At 47.6% G+C, this 20,754-nt stretch overlaps 1 protein-coding gene across 1 annotated transcript in view; it reads right to left on the bottom strand.

The window, feature by feature from the left end:
- BLK (BLK proto-oncogene, Src family tyrosine kinase) overlaps positions 1-13,714 on the bottom strand; it is a 51,923-nt gene extending 38,209 nt beyond the window's left edge. Inside the window, exon 1 of the mRNA XM_014948380.1 lies at positions 13,301-13,714. The gene's annotated coding sequence lies outside the window, so the exon portion shown is untranslated. The remainder of the gene's footprint in view (positions 1-13,300) is intronic.
- Between the last annotated feature and the right edge of the window lie 7,040 nt (positions 13,715-20,754).

The raw sequence follows: 20,754 nt of genomic DNA, 5'->3' as shown, positions 1-20,754 counted from the left end.
GAAGTTTTATAAACAAATTCTTTTCACGCAACCAGAAATCAAAATGGAACAAAAAAAATTTAAGGCAACGCAAATCTTTTTCCGTACGCTTGAAAAGTTTTAGCAAAAAAATAGTCCAGCTTAGCTGCTGATAATTTTTGAGTAAAAATATTTGATGCAGAAGTCTTCCTAAGAGAGTAAAGCAAGACTTTGCTGAAAAAGTCGGTAGACACAAGGATGGTGAGCTCTGTGCAGCATCCAACTCATAACGCATGTGAGACACATATGTAGGTCGCAGGAACACTGGATGCTTCTGTAGGACCTCAAAAACTTGCTGTGTGCCCCATATTGCAGTTTTACAGAAGGTAATTTTAGCATACTTCAGAGGGGCAGTTAAGGTGACATTTTGGCTAGTAAACAGCTGGATACAGGTACAGATGTTCCCGTAACAATGGGTCAAGGAGAGGTCTTCTGAAGATCCTACCACAAATTCCTGCTCCAGCAGTGGTTCCTCTGGCATTTGGACAACACCTTCATGGTGGAGAGGATGTGACTAAATGTCCTGTCACTCACCCATCTTCTAAGAGAGTCGGAGAACATACAGGAGCAACCTATCAAGCTGAACTTGGAACTCCAGGGGGACCAGTAGGGGTAAACACAAGTCTTTGTTGACCACAGTGTTTGGAGACCTGCCTCGCCCCTACACTCTATGTGTTTTGAGTATCTAGGGTGGGCTAAAGCAAACAGGACAGTGTCGAATTGGACCTGCTGGATGCACTCACTCCTTTTATGCAGCAGATCAGAAGGTAGGATGGAGGCTCCTGGGCAGCTACACACACTGCAAGCAGTTGCCCATCTCATCTTTAGGGTAAACAGCCCTGCACCATGGGCACACCATCTTCTGCTGCTGGGTGGTTTCCACTACCAGAGCAAGAGAGTTCAGAAGTTGTTTCTGATGCAAACTCAGCAATGTCTTCTGCAACAGGGATGTGGACAACACAGAAAAACGGCCTTGGGATGGCAGGGGCCGGTGTGGGGAAAAAACAAGACAGAATCTAGCAGAAAAGCAGAAGTCTCAGCTCATCATTTGCCTCACCCCCATGAAACTGCCATGGAAAAACAGGTTAAGACCCAAGCAAGCCAATCGCGTTTCACTGTGAGGGCAGCTCCAAAAAAAACCCCCAAGCCCAGTGAAATCACAAAATGAGCCCCCTTTCCATTCAGATTCTGGGGCGGGCCCGACAAAGTGTTTTCATAGTTCACCAAGATTAGATGCTTCACCTCATTTTAAAACTTCAGAATGTCTTTTTTTAAGAAAACACATTTTAAAAGGATATGCCATTAAAAACCCTGAAAAAATTACTTTGAAAATATATCCAGTTATGAACGGCTTTAAATGCTGAATTTCTCTTTGCAAGTCCTCCCCCTTCCAGAATGAATTGCTGAAATCAATTAATTTTGGATACAATAATTTAAGTATTCCAGATTTGCAGTTTCTTCATCATCGAGGAACAAAAAAAAGTATAGTAGAAAAAAAAAAAAAAAACATTCTGCCAGTTCTAGGAATATCCCAGATTCATTAAATTATCTTTTTCCTCAATAAAATAGCTCTTCAATATATTTCCTGGCCTGGCACCCTTAGATTGCTCTGCAAGACACAAACCCCAAGAATTACTGAAGATCTTGGTGAGATCAGCTACTTAAACAGGAATGAGGATTTGCTACCAAAGTGTTTTCTACTGTGACTGTTTTCTATTTCTGTTGGGTTTTGGTCAAGTACTTTTTATCTTTTTAAAAAAAATGATTAGTGGCTTTGTTGCTAGGAGGTGGTTAGAACACCGTTACAAACAAGTGTGCTGTGCTATAAACAGCACTGACCATGCAGAAGGTCTTGCTCAGAGGGAAAAGGTGGCGGCTACGGCCACCATCCTCTAGAACAGCGGCCAAAGTCTTGCTGAAGACCCCTCACTGCCCAGGACAGGGGGTTGGAACTGGATGATCTTTAAGGTCCCTTCCAAGGCAAACTATTCCATCATTCTATGATACATCCAGCACTGGGTCTCCAGCTAATATCAGGGGTATGCATTGCAGAAATGAGATTGGAGACCATCGGCTTATTTTGGGATTCCTTGCTGCAATCCTGACCAGCCTGCCATTTCCATTGCAACCTAAGTCTGCCCTGAATCTATCAGCTTTCCTAGGCCATGTTCTGCAGGTGAACTTCGCCCAAGCAGATGAACCAAACAGAAAATTTGGCTGTTTGAGGCCTTTCTGAAGAGCTGGGACACCCCATGGGAGAAGGCTGTGTGCGAGGCTTGGGGGTGGGAATGCACAGATTTCCAGGACCCTGAGTTTAAACAGATGCAAAAAGTTTCTTGACAGGGTAAAAAAAAAAAAAAAAAAAGATAATAAAAAATCCTTGCTCTCTCCAGAAGTAGAAAACAGCTGCCTGTTGCCAGAGTGGTCATTCACTAATCAAAACATCTGTCTGGAGGAGAAATGGCTGCTTACATTGAGCATTGCGCCCTGCTGGAACCTGGCAAACGCTCGGCTGAGCTGTAAGAGGCTGCAGGCCAGGGAGCAGAGCCAGGGCTCAGGGTCCCAGGAGAGGGAGGGGAAGAGCTGGAGGGCAGACTGTGTATCCCACCTCCCTTAAACGTGCTTTCCTTGTGAGGTCACCCCAGGCGTTGCATCAGCCAGGTGGGACATCTGCTGGGGATGGCTCCCAAGGAGCTGAGGTTCTGCAGTGTTCAGGGAGGTGGGATGCACCAGAGAGAGGGAAGGAAGAGGATGGGGCCAGGAGAAAGCAGGCACATTTCTTTGGGTACCCAGAGCATCTCTGAGGTTCTTCAGGTGTGAGAGGTTTTATCACAAAATGGCCATTTCTGCAGTGGCTGGAATTTCAACCCAAATTTCAACTCGAACCTATCTGCTGTCCAACACAGGTGGGCCAGACTTTTGAATGGGCCATTGGCAAGTTGGATCACAGCAGGGAGAAATTTTCTCAGGAGGCCACCCCTAACTGAGGTCTAAGTCCCATGGAAGTGGGCACAGTCCAGGGTTGTTTGGCCAGAATCCATGATGCTCAGTTTTACAGTATTTTGTGGGCACATCAGTGTGGTCTGTAGGGATGTGGGGAGATCCTGGCCCTCACAGCCCTGGGGACATGAGAAAATGGACAGTGTCCCTCCATGCCTCTATGTGTGGCCACCCATGCTTCTGCTCTGGGAAAGGATCTTCCCCAGATCCAGGCAAAAGGACAGCATTTTGTGGGAACTGTTGGCCAAGTCTCAAGAGGAGCAATGAAGCTGGTGGCAGGTTGGTGCTCAGGCACTTAAACCTGTCAGAGACCCCCTCCTTGGGCTGTATCTCAGATGGTCCCTCCCACCACGCTCAGATGAGGCTGTACACCTGAAGATATACACCTCCCATTTCCCACCTGAACACCTCCAACCGCGTGGAAAAAGCCATGTCAGAAATAGCTACTGGACACAGATCCCTTCCCCTACTCATCACAGCTGTGCCTGGCTCCAGACAGCTTTCCCCACACATAAACCCTCTCTTTTCCCTGCAAGCCCTGACATTTACTTGTCCTTCTCTCCTTTTGCAGCAAATCAAAGGAACAGCAGCCCTGCAAACCATCCCTCAGGACTGGATCTTAGCAGTTCCTGGGCAGCGTCCCCATCACCTCTCTACCCCACAGATCTTGGGGAAGGAAAACAGGGCGGGGGGGGGTATCACATGAAGGAGAGATGGGAGAGGAGAAAACGACAGAGAAAAACCTTCTGGGCTTCTCCCCACCCTCAGGGGAAGGTGGACATGGATGGGATGTTCCCTACTTGCCTGCTTCCTACGCAGCTGCTCCTGGAGGCACGGTCCGAGGACGGACGGACCACTGGTCCGACCCATGACAGGTGCTCCATGGGGCTGAAGGCCCTTGCAGACTTTCTGTGTTAGAGACCCCGGGCTCCCACTGCATCCACACCATCCATGGGACTGACAGCTTTGAACGTTATACCCCCAGATCGCAGCAGCAGCCTGGTTTTGCAAGCGCTTTTAATGGACTTTCTTTTTTTAATCAGGTCTTTGTGTCAGAACCGGCTCTTTTCTTCCCCCCAGGGACTCCCTGCTCTATTTTGAATATAAAAATGGTCATCTGGGAGGGGGTGGGAGTTGCACTTCCCAGACAACCTGGCCAATGAAAACAGCAGGGATGGAAGGCGAGAAGCCCAAAGAGAATCCAGACACAAAACCCAGCAAAACCCACAGGCTATTAACAGCTGTCACTAAAACCAGCTACAATGGCTGTGAATGGGTTGTGTTTCCACTATGCAAACCACCAAATTTTAGGAAGCAGCTGAACAAACTGGCTTTGGAATGATCTTTCCTTTCCATGATTATAAAAAAAAAAAAAAAAAGACCTTTTCAGACCAAACGCATCTTGTTCCAGTGAGCCCCAACCCTCTATGAACCTACTCAACCGTAGCGCTGAGGAGGTAGCGTGGTCTAACGAATGAAGACCTGGACAGGGACTTGTGGGTGACTCTGAGGAAGTGACTTTCTCATTCTGCCTCAGCATGTTCGACAGGGAGCCTGAAACGCCCCTGTCCTAGGAGATAAATGTTGTACAAGAAGAAAGACCTGTTTCTACAGACTCCTGAGGCTTCCCGTAGGGCGCATAAAGAGCTGGCTTCTCTGAGGTGTTTTCGAAGTTATTTGTTTAAGTTTATGTTTTCACCCCCCCATAAAAACCACCATGTAAACCTCTGCGGGTTGTTGCATGGCGTCATTTTAACACGCTACGGGGCAGCAGGAGGGAAGGGACTGTCTGTCTCACTGACCTCAGGGCTGGGATGACCTCATGAAGTTTGCGCTTCAGCTGCACTCACGGAGAAGGACAAACACAAGCCGACATCCGCCGAGTGCAAGGCACAACCCAAAGGTCACCCACATGCTGGTGATGTTGTTTACAGGAGGAAAGGCTTCACAGAGCGTCTCTAAGCTGAGGTCAAGGTGAAGGACCTTTACCAGACAGAAAACCCAAGGACTAGACAAGGCTGGATGAGGACATGATGTTGTGTGAGGTAGGAGAAGTGCTCTAGGGTAGATGTGCCTGATGCCCCAGGACTGCTCGCAGGGCTGTGAAGTGCCCTTGCCAGTAAAACCCCATGAGATGTGTGGCATGGAAATCAGCCTTGGCTCTGAGCTCCTAACAAAGGAAGAAAACCCCATCGAGGGGGAGTTTGCAGAGGGGTCTACAAGTACTTGGGGGTGACACCATGCCTCTTACCCTAGAAGGCCAGCACAGGGTGACTCTGAAGACAACCAGGATGGACTCCCACCCCATCGCTCCTTGGCCAGGTGTGCTGCAGAGTCAGGCCTGCCCTTTGCATACCAAGGAGATACAGAAATGAGGAAGCCCTTGCAGATTCGTCAAACTTCTCCCTTGCTGTTTTGCATTTCATTTCTCCTCCAGCCAAGAGCAGGGGAGATGGGAGACAGATGGACACTGGTTGGGCCTGGGGAAGGAGAGGGCAGCTTCAGGGCTAGCTGGAGCTCTTTGAGCTTTGAGGCAGGGGCTCCTCCTTTGATGGGGAGCACATCTGAGGTACCTGACCGCCTTTTGCTAAGCGAGCTTCACTTCCTATTCCTATGAAAAGGGAAGTTGCTTTTTTAGAAAGCTGCTTGTTTGTCCACCGCTGAGGTAGGAAGGAGGAGCTACCAGGAGGTGCAGCAAAGGCTTAGAAATAAGCTAATGGCTGCCAAGTCATCTTGGGAAGCAGGGCCATGGAGCGACGGCTCCAGACAGCAAACCTGCTTCTGGTTTGAGACACGGTCCTGATGATGATGGTAGGGAAACCCAGCAGCTGCAGCCAGGCTGAGAAGACCCTTCTAATGATGGCCATGGTCCTAGCAGCTCACAAGCAAGAAGTAAAAATTAAAAGGATTAGATATGGTGTGGTCTGCTTAATGCATCCCAGGGTTGTTTTTGCAAGAAGTAAAAATTAAAAGGATTAGATATGGTGTGGACTGCTTAATGCATCCCAGGGGTTTTGTTTTTTGGTATCTAAGATATCCTGGCATGTCACCTGGGACACATCCCTTCACCCCTGTGCCTCCTCTCTTTGTCCTTTGAAAGCAGCTGGAGGGAGACAACTGAAAAAGCATGTGAAAAAGGGCAGTAAAAAGAGAGAAAGTCTCTCGTACGCAGCTCCCGGGTCACTCCAGATGGGCTCCACCTTCCCCCTCTTCCCCGTCCTGAAAATACAAGCCATAATCTCACCCAGCTGAGTAGGGCCTGTCTGGCAGTTGCTTCCACCCTTTCTTCGTATTTTGCTTACTCAGAAATCATGAAGCCACAGCCCAGGGATGTCCTTCGAAAGCAGCTGGAAGGAGACAACTGAGAAAGCATGTGAAAAAGTGCACTAAAAAGAGAGAATGTCTCTTGTATGCAGCTCCCGGGTCACTCCAGATGGGTTCCACCTTACCACTGTTCCCCGTCCTGAAAATACAAGCCATAATCTCACCCAGCTGAGTAGGATCTGTCTGGCAGTTGCTTCCACCCTGTTTTCATACGTCAGTCTCCAGATGTTCTGCAGCATCTTTGCAGGCCTCTAGATGAGTGTGCAACCCCAAGGCTGCCTTTTACAGTCCACTGCAAGAGGTGCGTGGAGACCAAAGGTCCAGCCCATGTGATAAATACCCATGGGCTCTTAGGCTTGCCCCTAACAAAGACCCCTAGGACCTACCACTCCACAGGACATGGAGAGGGACCAGAAAATGTGGCAGCCTCGCTCCAGATCACCCACCGCCCATCAAGTTGATCCCAGAGCCATACACCTACACTGGTGGCCCACTGCATAGCCTCCTCCTGCAGCAATGCCCACTCCCACTGCATTTTATCCACTTCACACCAAACCAAAAATCTTTCTGTTAAGGTGTCTGCTGCAGAGGTGGCTCTGGCTTTGACCTGAAACCACCAAGAGGGATGAAGGCACCTCTTCTCTTCCAACTGGCCCCCAGGACTGCTTCCCTACACCGCTGCTGTGAAAGCTGGGCGGCTCATTCCTTTCAGATAACGTTTTCATGGTCTTGGCCTTGTTTTTCTCTTCCCTGTTAAGAATGAGTAGCCGAATTTACCATCTGAACCTTTCCACTCCTCTAGCGGATTAAAAGCCTACGTAATGCAACATCCTGTTGCTTTCGGAAGAGCCTGATGTGTTATAGCCAACCCACCAGCCTCCATTTTGAGCACTTCGGCTTTCGGAGCTCTCCAAGGCAGCACCTCGACTAGTAAAATGGGTGATATCAGGCCTCGTTTTCTCATCCTTCAGAATTAGGTTGGCTGCACCCAACCCCTTTGTAGTCCCCCATCCCGTGCTTGCCTGATTGCTGAGGTGGCACTGCCCACCTCTAGACTCTCTGCTTTCCAAGAGACAGGTTCCCTCTTTTCCCCTGATTTACTCCCTGAACACATCACTGTGTTTGGGATGACACACAGACACAGGTTCCTCACATAGTCCCAGGTACCAGGCCACCCTAGCTCAGGGCGGTGAAGGGCTCCTTCTTGTTTCACCATGGTTATTTATCGCTGTATCCCGAGGGAATTGCAGGGCTATCTTGAGGGACTGGGAAGAAAAAGAAATTTTGTCTGGCCCCATTTAGGAAAAGCCATTTTAGAGGGAGAAAATGACCTTTTTTTTTTAACTTTCTCTTCTTCTCACATGTAAGTACGAGAACTCATGAGGAGAAATACAAGCATTTTAAAACAGACACCATTCCAGTGATCTCATGGAAGTGTGAATTTCCACTGTCTGGAATCAGTACAATTCTTTATGGAAAATAGCCACTGGAGAAGCTCCCAGCACAGCCCTCTGCCCCGAGGCAGGGTCAGCCCTCACAAAAACCTTGCTGGAGGAGCGTGTGGTCCTTGCTTCCAAGACCCTGCCTATGCTGTACATGATGGGTGGTGATTTGTCTCTCCTACCCACACCAATCCTCCCTGCCCAGCTTCCTCTACACTGCTCACACCATCCCTATTCTTGGTTACCTGCAGTAGCCAAGACCCTGCCTCAATATCATTTTCCTTTTGGTGAAGTAAAAAAAAAAACCACCAACCAATGTTATTTTTAAACTCTTATTCAAAATTAGAACATGAACTTGTCTTTCACAATTAAAGTATATTCAAGTTCCTGTAGGGTGCTTGAAGGAGATAGAGGTGCATCAGAACAAAGCCAAACTTTGCAGCCAGGACTGTTGCAGAAGTTATTATTTATAGCACAGAAGTGATGGGGCTGATCCACTCTCAGGTTACCTTCTTTTTGATCTGGTCTAATTCTATTGCATCAGAGCCAGAAGAAATCTTATTTCCTCATATTTTTTCCCCCCAGTGTCCATACTGTCACTAGTATCAGCAGGAAAAGTTGATGCCTGGTTTAAACAACCAGGATTTCTTCCCACCTGGCTACTGTCTCTCTTGCAAAGATCCCATGGTCTCAATCCCTTTCTGTGCACAGCGGTTATTCATTGGCAGCCCACCCAGGGACTTCTACACAGAACTTTTTTTCCCCACTTTTCCACCAAAATTTCCAGGAAAAAAAGTATTCCACGGGAAATTGCCACTCTTGAAAAGATTCTGTTACTAAAACACCATGCATATTGGCATCTTTCACTGGAAAAGGAATAATTTCCCATGCAAGTTTGCTACATAAACTTCTCGAGCAGCTGCAGTCTTCTTCCTGTGCTTCTAAAATGGTGAAGGCCAAATACGTAAGAGACAGCCAAGAAAAACTCTTGAGAAAAAAGTAGACGTAAAACTACGTAAACTTTTTATATTGTTTTCTCCATTTGCTTAGTATGACCTTCATTCTCCTTCCTTCCCTCACATACCACAGGTGACGTCTTGATTTTTCCATAAATAAAATTTATCCTCTATTCAAAGCCGGCTTCTCAAGCATCACCCTCCCATGCGTATATTTTGAGATGTTCTGCCCCAAAGGTTCATGGTTCCAAGCCATTTGCTGTCAGCAGCTATTCAGATAAATGTGGATGCCATCACGGCTCAAGTGCTGGGCGGGCAACTGGCTGGGCTGAAAGAAGTCCAACAGCTTCACTGACCATAGCATTTTGTCAAGGTCTTTTTTTCCCACCCCAGGGTTTCATGGAGAAGAGGGTACCTTCTGATGAGAACACCTTGTGTGACCTGATGGTCCTTCACCACTAGCCACCATAACCCAAGGAAGCACAGTGGTCTGAAAATAGGGGAGGTTGTCACCTCCTGAATACGAGGATACACCATAATGTAGTAAATTGGAACCTCGGGGACTTGGGCCAACCAATTGTTTTGCCTCTTGGCCATAAGTATCCTTCAGCAGAGAGCACAAAATGTTTTTTCAACCGAACTTCATCCACCAAAGGTATCATATATTCAACCACCGGTAAAGACAGACCAGACAACCCGGACAACTGAATAATTTTTCACTCTTCTCAAAGGAGCAAGGATTCATTTGTAAACCAAGTGTTTTTTATGTCTGCTCTGTCTCCTGTGAGCCTGACATGCAGGACACAAGGAGCCCTGCACACTTTTTTTTCATCAATAACACATTTCACAGTTTCCAGAAAAGCAGAAATTATCAGTGAGACTTGGTCAAATTTGGAGAACAATTTCATAAATATGTAAATAAATAAAGAGGGGGAAGTGCAGGAGAGAGACTTTGAAAAGGACATTTCACTGCAGCAGCCACAAGTGTTTCGCAGGACGGCACAAATGTAGGACTGGTCCCTAGAAGGTCATTAATCTGGTGGACTTACATTGCGTCTGAGACATCACCTAAAGCTTTCAATGATGGAAATTCCCACTGCTCCCCATCAGTCTCTCTCCCAGGTCTCCAATTCCTGTTGCCTTAAAATCGCTTCCTAACGATTAGCACTAATTTCCTTCACTGGAAAACCTATAACTCCTTGTCCTGCCCATAGTAGACGTGAAGTGTATTCCCTCCTCCTTCGCAGTGTCTCCAGCAAATGAAGCAACATCCCTTCTTGTAAAAATTCCTCATTGATCACACTTTCCACACCTTTGCTCAACTGTGTCACTCTCCTTTGGGCATTTATAATTTGGTTTGGAAGTTTGAATAGGCAAGCCCACAATGTTTTCCGAATTAAAACTGACCAACATTGACAAAGGCAAAATTGCCCCGTAAAACCGCAGAAACATTGTTCCCCACCTCGGTTGCAACATTTTCTTGGAAAAAATTGTAATTGGAAGCCTATTTTTTATTTCAACACAAGGAGCTGTTGTGTTTTGAGTTTTGGGTTTGGTTTTTTTTTTTTTTTGGGGGGGGGAGGGGAGCATTTTTTTGGCTGACCGGTGAAATTAATTCACATGGATTTAACCCTGATATGGAAAAGAGGCTGACCCATGAGAAGTACATGGTCTGTCCAGCATGAAATACTGGAGGTCTGGTTTATGTTCATATTGCATATGCTGCATTTTAGCATTTATTTTAAGCAATAACCATGACCCTATATATCCTGCTTCATACAGTGATGTACTTTCTTTTGAGTTTCGCAGTGATGCAGCCACCTCTTCCCCAACTAATATCAGGACCCTGAGGCTGTAATCTGTGGCCAAGACCTCTGCCAAGGAGGAATTGTGTCCTTCTTTACCCCCTCATCTTCTTCTAATCTTGCAATCCGATGCCAGCCTAATGAGAAAGCTGACTAGCACTACATAAAATGAAGTGGTGGATGGAAACTTTGGGGCTGCCAAGGGCTCTGGCAGGATTTAGCCCCTGGTATCTTGCAAAATTTTTGCCCGTGATTGAAATTTGTGGGCCTGGAGGAAACAACTGACTAGAGGGGAGCTCACCCACATGGAGCCAACGCTTGGTCGCCCCCAGAGTCTTGTCAACCGTGGAAGAGCAACGAGAAAACTCCCTTTTTAACATAGAGAGAGTGGAAAGATTGAGGGGAAGGAAGGTAGACAAATAATGATGAAGTAGTAGTGTGACCAAGTGCTCCTACAGTGCTGTGACCCCCGTGAAATCCACAGTGACCTGTTTCCACGCCTGACCGAGATGACAAAAAAAGCCTTGTCTGCACCTAAATATGGCCTCAAGAAGTTTTCGGATTCTGATGAGGCCATAAAGGTGCCACAGAGGATTAAAGGCTGAAAGGTCAGTCAAGAGGAAAGTCACAAAGCAGAAATGAAGGAGCTGATACCCTTGTCCGAAATGGACACACAGCCCAGATTGTGCAGAAGCCCAGGATGCTCACCCTGGGATTTCATGGGCTTATTTAAGAGGAGTTGGGGAGCTAAGACCATCTCAGCTGAGAGGCCAGGCTGTAAATACGTGCCGGATCACCCCATACTGATTAAGCAGAACATAGAAAGTCATTAGAAAAGCAGATAAAGAAAAGTCAGTAGCGCCTTTGCAAAATTTTAACTTAAATATGTCTTGAGTCTTTTTCTCCTCCATCAGAAAATTCAGCCATCAGCTTTTTAGCCCTTACCCTCAAGGTGCAGTGATAGCCCTGTTTTGGCAGAACAAACCAAGAATGGGCCAGAAGTTTTTGGGTTTTTTTGCACAGATTTTTGTGCATCAGCACACTGATAACGCTGCAGGAGGTCTGGGAGGACAAATGAAATGTGGATAAGAAACCGTAAGCTCTGCAGCCTTCAAATCTTTTGATAAAAATGACTTAAACCTTGACAGAATGACTAGTGGAGCATATTAATGAGGGTGCCTTTGCTGCCCTGCAGCTGTCCTTTTTTCTTCTGTATTTCCATCTGCTGTCTCTTCTCCAGCATGTACCAGAGCAGGGACCACGTGTGTGTGCTCTGAGCGCAGCAGGAACCCTCGCTGCTGACAGCATTTTCCTGATTTTCCACTTTTAAAGACCAATAATGAATTAAATATCACAACAGCCCTGCAAGAAAGGCAAGAAATACCCCCATTTCCCAAGTGGGGTAGTTGAAGTACTTTGAAGAGCATTGCCTTGCCTTGCCAGGCATCACTGGCCACAAAGCCTTAAATATATACCTAAGGAGGTTTGAGATGCAAATACCCCACAGCACTGCAACTGCTCTTCCCTCCCAGAAGTGACACAGCAAGCAAGGTGGCTTCTGAGATATCCAGGCTCCAACTTACAGCGCTGTGGAATTTTCAGTCTGGTCTAAATTTTAATCAAAAAAGAAAGTTATGGACTTAGTGTAGACTCTGCATGAGTTTTTCTCTCCTAACCAGGGGGAGAAGCAATAAGTCCACGCTTCCAGTAACTCCATTGGAGATCTCCGATTTGCCAGAAGCTTTCATAGAATCATAGAATGGTTTGGGTTGGAAGGAACCTTAAAGATCATCTAGTCCCACCCCCTCCTGCCATGGGTAAGGACACCTTCCATTAGAACAGATTGCTCAACCTGGTCCACAACCAATGTTAACCTGCCACTGGTTTTACCAGCTTCAGAAGAAGAGCTGGTGAAAACAAAATATTACCTCCAAGGAGACCACCCAAGTCCTGTGTGGAGCAAAAGAAAGCAAAAGTCCTCAGCCCCAGATGTGCCTCTTAAAGATCATCTAGTTCCAACCCCTCCTGCCACGGGTAAGGACACCTTCCATTAGAACAGGTCGCTCAACCTGGTCCTCAACCAATGTTAAACCTGCCACTGGTTTTACCAGCTTGAACTGAAGAGCTGGTAAAACAAAATATTACCTCCAAAGAGACCATCCAACTCCTGTGTGGAGCAAAAGAAAACAAAAGTCCTCAGCCCCAGATGTGCCTCTCGGCAGAAGGGGAATTAAAGCCTCAACTCTCTGCACCATACGCAGCACCCAGAAGTTCAACCCAGCGAAGGTTGCTGAGTTGGATCCTGAGCATCCAAACTTCCCTCTGCCCTTAAATTCAGAATTGGGTCCCTGATTTCACTGTCTCCCCTCTCTCTCCTCTCCAGGGAATTCAGCTGGAAGAAACTCATTCCCCCCTTATTATTTAAAGGGTTTCCATCTACCTTTATTTTCTCTGTGCCCAAGAGACAACTTGCTGGGTCAGTGTCTGACTTGGAGCATCAGTCCCACCTCAGAGAATGCCCTGATTTCAGCCCTGAGACCCTGCCAGAAGGAAAGAGAGATGGACCCTGCCCTGATCCGTAGCAGCAATATGGCCCATTGAGCATCCCACTCCCAATCTTTAAGGGCTTAACTTCCACCTGTCTGTAGATGGGCCAAATATTTAAACACTTTAAGGGGATGCACCCAATGGAGCGCCAGGCAATAAACAAGCATCAAGAATGAAGCAAAATCGCCGGAAAATCATTTGCACTTACCTGGTGAGTCCTATGTTCGGATTAAATCATATCCTGCTCGATCCTAGTTGTCTACCAGAGTTAAAAAATCCCTTGCCAGGTGCGTATTCTGAAGAACATGAGCTCGCCTTGATAAGTTTTAATCCTTAGAGCACGTAGAAAGAGAAACCCGAATTCTTCTTGGCGCTGTCGGTTGACTGCTGTTAGTGGTGGTTTCCTGTCGACAACAGCTGAATGACAAATCGAACCAGTTTGTTACACTTATAGCAATTAAAGGCTGGTCCTATAACCACACTGCTCATTTAGCTCTGCTGTTGGAACGGTGTCTACCTTAGAAGAACCGTTACCCGCAAAGGCTCGGCAGGCTATAAAAAGTACCGTCCCACTACAAACGGTGCCCCAAATCACTCTCATTCAGGCTGGTGTGAGTTGGAAGTCATCCCCTGGAGCCACAGGGTCCAAAACTGATCTGCAAATGGGAGGGGAAATATGGGTCCTGGAGCTTTCTAGATTGGCCCTTTCACAGCTGAGAGCAGTCTGGGCCAATAGCAGGGGTGGGGAGATATTTATTGCACGCACTTAACCTTTGGGAGAGTTTATCTCCAGTCAGGTTCTAGTCTGAGCAGTTTCCCCTTTTGCAATCATCTAGGTTACGGTGCTGTGATCTCACTCACTTTCCATTTGAGGTTCTGTTTCTGCTTAAAATCTCATCTCGAGAGAGTGGTCGTGTTCCTCCGCAGAGCTGGCGGCCTTTTGGCAACGAGTGCAAGGCAGCTGATGCCATCTAGGGCACAGGGGGGAGAGAGGTACAGGAGACAGCTGACAGCACATCCTGATATCTCTTCATCGCTCATATACGAGATCATGTAAGATCTGCCTTCCCTCTAATTTGTGCAATTAGCTACCAGCTGTATTGCAAACAGCTTTGCCTGGGCTGAGCTTCCAGCACCCACCTGGAGCTGTTGTGGGAAGGGATCAGCTCAGATCTCACTAAGATGGGATGTTTTGCTGTCTGATATCCTCAAGGGTCTTTGGGTACAGCTTTCTTTCCAACCATCCAATACTGTGAAGCTCCATCATTTCAGGCTACAAAGATGATCAAAGGAATGGAGCACCTCTCTGCTGAGGAAAAGCTGAGACACCTGGGGCTGTTTAGCCAGGAGAAGGCTGAGAGGGGATCTCATCAATGCTGAGCAATAGCTAGAGGGCAGGTGGCAAGAAGATGGGGTCAGGCTCTTCTGAGTTGTGCCCCGTGACAGGACAAGGGACAACAAATACGAGGTGAAACACAGGAAATTCCATCTCAACACTCTTTTGAGGGTGCCGGAGCCCCAGAACAGGCTGCCCAGAGAGGGTGTGGAGTCTCCTTCTCTGGAGACATTCAAACCCAGCCTGGATGGGTTCCTGTGCAACCTGGTTTTGGTGACCCTGCTTTGGCAGGGGGTTGGACTAGACGATCTCCAGAGGTCCCTTCCAACCCCAACCATTCTATGATTCTTGTTTCCACCCTCATGAGAAGGGTTACAGACCCACCAATCCATCTGAAGTCCGGGAAGCTGATGTGTGTCACCTACTGACCCTTCTGGATTTTGGGTAGAGCCTCTGTCACATCAAGGCAAGTCAGTCCAAGCTTCAACAAATAGGACAAGAGGGATCCTGCCTGAGACCGGTTGAACAGTGAGAGTTTATCAACTCTTTTTTGAGATGAGGGATGACAAATCTATGTAAGAGAAGGTTGACTATTTGGTCTTGTTCCTGCAGTTTCGGGTAGTGTCGTTGGCTGAGGTAACAACCTCCAGATGATGGCTGTATGGGGGAAGAGGACAACCTCCCAACTATGAGTCTTTCTAGAATAGTGGTTATTGGGAGCGTTGCAAATGTTTGATACAGTTCATTTACTAAGCTGAAAAAGCAGCAAAACAGAATAATCTAATAAGCAACAACATTTCATTTGCTTTCATTTTAATGCCCCAAATGTGGGCCAGGTTGGTCCAGGAACATGTGAAAAAGCAGAAGAATCTAACAAGTGTCGATGTTTTACTTGTTGTTTTCATTTTAATGCCCCCAAAAGGGGGCAGTTTGATCCATGAACATGAAAAATCAAACTGTTGGTCTGAAAAAAAAGTCAAAACCAATTATTTGTCTTTCATTTTTTGCCCTGAGCTGAAGCTATTGATCAGATTGGGTTTGTCAGGCCATGGACAATTGAAGTGAAACTGTATTTTCTGACAGTCGGGTACAAATCCAGGAAATTTCACCCAGCTCTTGTCATGGGAGTGAGCAGAAACTGACTTACACCGAGAAGGGTAACAAGGACAGGGATGGTTGTCTCTTCATCATTTCTTCATCCCATGATACTAAGGCAGGCATCTAAGATGGGCCTTCCTTGGCTCAGGAAGCTAAGGAAATTCATTGAGTGTAGCCACAGGGATTTTTTAGCTGAAGTTTGGGGAGGTGGTGTCCACCCAATATGCCTCCATTCCTGTGTTTTTTTAGTGAAGATGCCTTAATGGGTAGCCAGGTAAATATTTGAGGGGAATTTTGGGTTCACTAGCAGTTCTGGAAAATAATTTACAACAAATATTTTGGGTGAAAGTGGAATTCAAGACTTTATTCCAGCAGAGAGGTGGAAAAAACTACATATCAGTCCTGAGATTTTAAGTGCTTTTTGCTTCTATGCGTTGCTGCAATGAATTGGATTAGCAGGTTTCTCAAAGGAATGTCATTACAAATGAGCCACTTCCAACCTTTGGAAAAGGTTTTGAATTTCTTTGGAAATGTTTTCTAGCTCTTCAGGGCTTGGGAACTTTCTTTTCATAGAATCATAGAATGGTTAGGTTTAGAAGGGACCTTAAAGATCATCCTGCTCCAACCCCACTGCCATGATTAGGGACACCTCCCACTAGATCAAATTGCTCAAAACCCCATCCAGTCCGGCCTTGAACCCCTCCACTTTTTGGAATTGGAGGGAGGAATAATTCATTAACTCAATGTACACACTTGCAAAGCTAGTTCTGCAGTCCCCAAATTGATTCCCTTTCACTGATGAAAAAAACAGGTGGGCTGAAAATTCCCACCATGTTTTCAGCAGAACTTCGAGCACAACTGCCTTTTGCTTTTGTCTTTGATGTTGACTCACCTGGGAGAAACCCTTGGAGAAAATATCGCTGATGCCTTCAGGCAACACACACTGCAAAAAACATCACAACATTCCATGACGGTAAAACTTAAGAGACCTGATTTCCTGTTGATGCTTTGGTGTTTAACACCCTGAGGGTGCTCACCATTAAGGTTTTCCTCTAGTGGACTTAGTCTCCTCACTCAGCCACTTTCTGCATCTTTGAAACACCTCCTCCTTTACCACACTCAGCTAGAATTCACCAGAAAGTTTACAAGTTATTTGGTAGGAGAGGTTGATGGATGGACCAATAATACAATTGGTTTGGAAATTCATAGGAAAACAAAATACCAACCTCTGAAAACACTGAGGAACAAACCTAATGGCTCACAGGGATGGTAGTTGAATAAGGAGGGTCAAGGTTAAGAACTACTGCAAATAGGGGTAAAATATTTACAGACCCCCACCTTGTTCCTGAGGCACTTCACATACCACTGTCTTTCCCCTGCACCCCTACACCACTACTCTACCTTCATCTACCTGCAGGATGTATGGTCCAAAACCCAGCTTCCCTCTTGCTTGAACCTGTTTTATGCTGAAACAGCCTCAGAACTCTCTGTTACTCCAGAACTCTACATCCCCACTAATTGTCACTTAAGTTGCATCACACTCCAGGCTGGGCCTGAAGACAGGGGTGGACAACCCTTTCCATGGGAAAGGCAGTTCCTCATCCCCAGAATGAACATCATTTTGGCAGGGTGAGGGATAGATGTTCAGCGTCATCCAGAAGCAGAGCCAGGCCAAATGTGTGGGTGCAGGTGGCTTGTCCTTAGGGTGGGCTGTTTCCCCTGTGTTGCTCAGAGACCTTGTGCCAGCCCAGCTGGGAAAAGCCATCTCTTAAACAACTTGACCCAGCCTAACTAATGGAGCAATACTGCAAAAGGCCAGTCTCAGGTCCCTCAGTGATCCATGGAGGTGAGCAGCCAGGTGACCACAACCCTCTACAGGTCTTCTGTGCTCGCATCAGTTCCCTTGAGGTGACCAAGGGACAGCATTAGCTGGAGACCTGCTGCCCTCTGTAGGTGCTTCTGCCACATTTCCAGGTTGATTGGCTCCCAGGTGGCCTTCCAACCGTGTCAGAGGGCTTTCCTGATACAAGTCCCTGTGCAGGGAGTGAAGGATGCACTTGTCTAGGATGGAATGGTGGTGGTTGAGAGCACCACAGCCTCCTCTCCCATCCCAGCCTGGGCAGGTTGAGCCCCGGGGGCTTTGCTTTGGCAGAAAAGCATTTATTTGGTGACCAACTGAGAAGCAACCACTGATGTTCCTAGAAGATGCTCCCAGAATGTGGTCTTACAGAACGGCCACACTCCCCTGCTGAGAGGTCCATGCTCTGTTGGCAGGAGGCCTGCAAGGAGAAATTCCCCAGAGCCAGGGCAAGAAGCTGATGGTTCAAATCCAAGCTGTGTTGAACCACTGCCATTATGGAAGAGGAATGGCCACTTCTACCCATTTCTGGTGATACAGAAGCAGCTCAGAAGGTACAGATGAAATTTAGGTGGTTATAGGGCACATCTACCTTATAGCATTTGTGGTGCTTCGATTGGCACAGGAGATCTGGGTCCCCAAGAAAGCCTGGAGGGAATTTCCACTACAGCACATAACTCCCAGCTTGGGCTTTGAAAACCACACCCCAGCAAGGGCTCAGGCTTGGATCTGAGTGTTCCCAAGGGTTCAGATGTCCTCTGGAAAAGGTGCTGTGCCCAGGGATGCTGTGGGATGTAGCTCCAGGAACTGACAGCTTCTGCATCTCTGAATGCAACAGAAAGGCCTCGCTTCATCTGAGAAAAAAAAATAAAATAATCTGAGCTGAGTGTTAGTGTTACAGAGGTTTATTTTGACTCATTACATTTAATTTCAGGTGCCCACAGCAGGTGGTTGATGTTAAATCCTCGCCACCAGGAACATTTTGGTAGAAGGAGAAGAGCAGCTCCCCACCACAGGGATTTTTTTGGGGGTGAAAACAACTTAAATGAGATAAATTCAGGCCAAAAAAGACATTCAAAACCCATGAAGGGACTTCAGAGGGACCTGGCTTCAGCCTTTCACTGGTGTCTTATGGCAGCTCATTTGAAATCCATTACACAACTAAATTAAAAATAAACATTTACAGAAGAGGGAGCGGGTGACAGCGTGTGGTCTGTTACTGCCATGAGATAGATGTCCAGCCTTGGTAGCGACACCTCTGCTCGTAAACTCACCCGTGCTGGACCTGGTCTCTGGCCCTGGGGCCAACTGACCCCGTCTGGCCACGTCCGTGCAATTAAATGCTCTTGGCTATCAAATCTGGGTGTCTGCATCCAACTTGTCTGTCAAGAAGGGGCCCTGGTCTTCCTCATTCTTGAGCCACGTCCTGGGATTGCTCGCCCCACGCCAAAACCAAGACCAAGGACCACGTTTCTCCAAGCTCCCCCCGTGCCCATTCCCTGACACCATCTGATTCATGGGCACAGACCCAGGTTTTTTGTTTTTTTTTTTGTTTTGATGAGATGTTGCAGGAAATGTCGAACCACCCCTTTGCTGCTAAGAGCTTAGATGCAGCTGTAGGTCTGTGTCAGAGAGTTTTAGCAGGAGGGCAACAGCTCTTCCATCTCCCTGGTCCTTCTCCATGGTCAGTAGCCCCTGGAAGAGCGGGTGCAAGCCGTTGGGTGGCTGCCTGCAGCACACTAGGCTGAGTTTGCATATGCATATCTGAAATATGATGATTAAGAAAGAAAAAAAAAAAAGGGTGCTGGTGCTGGCGAAGCAGAAAAAAAAATATTTAAAAAATTGCATTTGCATCAGAAATGGGAAAATGCTGTTCTTGGCTCTTTGGAGTCTGAATGGCTGCCTCTCGCAGGGCGCCCGCTCCCCCAGTGCTTGGTACTAGGCAGATACAGCATCCAGACTGGTGGGGAGGGAGGGGGGGTCTGGTTGGCATTTGAAGGGTGGTGGGAAATCCCAGCCCCGTGGTGGGGTTTGTAAGGCCTTTGTTGGGATGCAGGGCTTCAGGAAAGGGCTGTAAATCTCTCCTGATGCCCATGGGGGAGAGGAGGAAGGATTCGGGCAGGAGAAAGGGGGGGGGTGAGGGAAAGGAGGGTGTGAGGGGTTTTCTCTCACAAAAGCCGAGTGTGGGAAGGGGCCTGGATGCTGAGGTGTCAATGGCCAACTCTTAACCCTTTGCTCCACCAGGTTCGCGCCCACGGCCAGTGGTCCTGGGCCACCAGATGGGCAATAGCCACACGGCGAGGAGGGAGGTGGGGGATGCTTTTGAGAGCTGCAACCCCCCCCCCAACCAAGCCTTTGAGGGGTTAACCTTCATCTCCTGGAGAAGGAATGAAACCCACTCTCTGTCCCCTGCCTTTCCTTCTGGCCCCCAGTTGGCCAACAGCTCTGGGGCACGTGTCTCCTCCAGTCCCTCCTTGGAAGCAGTTAAAATGGTTTCCAGCCCCCCCGTGAGAGCAACAGGCGGTTTCCCAGTGTATGAGACAGGCAAAGGCTGGTTTCTGAGCTGGTTTCTGGCCAGGGATGGGTGGTGCCAGCAAGTGGGTACCCACCATGGTGCCTGGAGATACCCACCCCCAGGGCTTCCCAGAGATGCTGATGCAGCCTTGCAAAACTCCCCTCCACACACACACACACACACACACACTGACCCCTGGGCAAGACGTGGCATCTGGAAAACGTTATCCCAAAGCTCTCCCCAGTGCCAGAGGACCCCAGGCTCCTCGGAGAAGGGCTCTGCCTGGCATGCAATGGGAAAAGCCACGGGGACACCAGCCCGGTTCAATGTTGGGAAGAGCCACAGGATCCTTTGGGAGTAAACCAGCTCTCCCGGGCATCTCCTGCGAGCTTTTTGGGTCCTTTCCCTGGAGAACACCCCTTCATCCCTGATACCCACGCCGAGGGCATCGCTCCCCCTCCTCCCTCCTTGCGGGTGCCGGAGTCGGAGGATGTTTAGGACCCAGGCTGTGCAGCTCCTCCCTTTTCAGGTCTCTCCAGGGTTATTGCTTGGTGGGAGGTAGGTTCAGGGCTTGGTGGTATGAATGAAAGAGAGAGAGAGAGAGAGAGAGGAAATCTGGACTGAAAAGCTCAAACTGGAATAGCTCGCCTGTCTCCAGGCAACCGGCCTGACGCAACCGCTGGAAAAAAAAAAAAAAAAAAACACTAAAAAACCCTGAAGGCTTTATTATGGAAAAGGTTAGGGTAAAGCTTTTTTAAAACAAAAACTAATAAACCTTTGTCTGCTTCTCCTAAGACAAAAAACACCTCCTTGATGTTTTAAAAACTGTTTCTCCGTAAAGAAACAACAATTAGT

This window comes from Calidris pugnax, unplaced genomic scaffold, assembly GCF_001431845.1.
Source record: "Calidris pugnax isolate Ruff unplaced genomic scaffold, ASM143184v1 scaffold140, whole genome shotgun sequence".
Taxonomy (NCBI): Eukaryota; Metazoa; Chordata; class Aves; order Charadriiformes; family Scolopacidae; genus Calidris; species Calidris pugnax.
Note: the sequence above shows the minus strand (reverse complement) of the source record. Positions and strands in the feature narration are given on the sequence as shown.